General features: G+C 43.1%; 1 pseudogene; it reads right to left on the bottom strand.

Moving 5' to 3' along the window:
- On the bottom strand, positions 1 to 1,068 carry LOC118631108 (annotated as a pseudogene).
- Positions 1,069 to 1,789: the final 721 nt, after the last annotated feature.

Consider the following 1,789-nt stretch of genomic DNA (forward strand, 5'->3'; position numbering starts at 1 on the left):
TTACTTTTCCTTCATTACCTCTGACCTGGCTTTGGAAGGGCTCTCTGGGTCGTCTGGCCTTGTTTTCTGGCTGCTGCTGCTGCTGCTGCTGCTGCTGCTGCTGCTGCTGCGACTTTTAAGGCCCTGTCTTGCTTCTTAACTTTAAAGCCTCCTGGGAAACCCACATGCACAGAACCTTCTTGGTCACCCGGTGGCCATGGGCTTTCTGGTACTACAGAGGGGAAAAGTGTCCTCAATCCCCAGCTCCTTGCACATCTTCTCAAAAACGTTATAGCTGGTCTTATGGAGGTTTCTGAGCATGTTTCCTCTGACATTGCTCATCCGCAGATAGTGCTATGGGCTTTGTCCTTCCCACGTTTCCACTTGTGTTCTTCATAATTGTGGACCTGACGGTCAAGGCAACAATTCGAGCTTTGGGGGAGCTGGTGTCCTCAGGGTTTGCCATGACCTTGTTCATCAACAGCTCTTGCTTGATTTTTAGCTTCTTCTGGTTAGCCATTTCCAAAGATGAGTTTTTTTCACAACTTCATCAACCTACTCAATTTCAGGGACATTCTGGTCATCTTTGAGCAGTGTGGAAGGGTCAGGTCATCTTCTTGGCTAGGCTGGAATGGTTCTGGATGGCATATCCATGGGGGGCAGCCTGGAGGAAGAGACCACAGGGAGGCAAGGGAAGGCCCCAGTGGTCAGAGAAATGGGGTGCACACTCCACCCGGCAGCCCAAGGCATGGGGCTTGGGTCACTACCTGGGTCAGAATGGAACTCAGTGGGGTGACTTCTGCATTCCATTATATATATGGAATCTAAAAAGTAAAACTCAAAGAAGAGAGTAGAACAAGCGGTTCCCAGGGGCTTTGGGGTGGGAGGGGTGAGACTGAAGCAATGTTTTTCAGTGAATTAATTATATAATGAATAAGTTCTGGGAGTCTAATGTACAATATGATGACTAGTTAATACTGTATTGTATATTTGAATTTTGCTAATAGAGTAGATCTTTCTTGTTCTCACCACACACACAATGGTAACTATGTAAGGTGATGGGTGTGTCAGTTACCTGATTGTGGTCATCGTCTGACAATATGTAGGTATATCAAATCAACATGTTGTACACATTAAGTATATATAAGCTTTTATTTGTCAATTATACCTTAATAAAGCTGAAAAAAATATCCAAGAGACCGCATCATACCTTTGCCCTCAAAGGACTTATATTCCTAAAAGATGAAAGGCAGGTACACAGAAACACAAAGACACACACAATGTGATCTTGGCCTAAAAAAACTGGAGTCATACATTTTCTCATATTAACTTTTTATTTTTATGTTTTTAAATCCTCACCCAAGGATATTTTTCCATTTATCTTCAAATAGAGTGGGAGGGAGGGGGAGAGAGAGCATGAAAGAGAGAAGCATCAACGTGAGAGGGACAATCGACTGGTTGCCTCCCACACGACCTCGACCAGGGCCAGGGACTGAACTGCAACCTAGGTACGTGCCCTTGACTGGAATCGAACCCATGACTTTGGTCCACGGGTTGATGCTCTAATCGCTGAGCCAAACAAGCCAAGGCTCATATTAACCTTTTAAAATAAGATTTTCATTGTGGAATAATTTTAGATTTACAGAGAAGTTCCCATATACTCTCCACCCAGCTTCCCCTAATGTTACTATCTTACGTAATCATGGTATGTTTGTCAAGACTAAAACATTAACATGAGATTTCACAATTTTCAAATTAACGTGTTTTTATGGCCTTATAAGAATTGTGATAAAATACACATAACATAAAC

This window comes from Molossus molossus, unplaced genomic scaffold, assembly GCF_014108415.1.
Source record: "Molossus molossus isolate mMolMol1 unplaced genomic scaffold, mMolMol1.p scaffold_m16_p_15, whole genome shotgun sequence".
In the NCBI taxonomy this organism is placed as follows: Eukaryota; Metazoa; Chordata; class Mammalia; order Chiroptera; family Molossidae; genus Molossus; species Molossus molossus.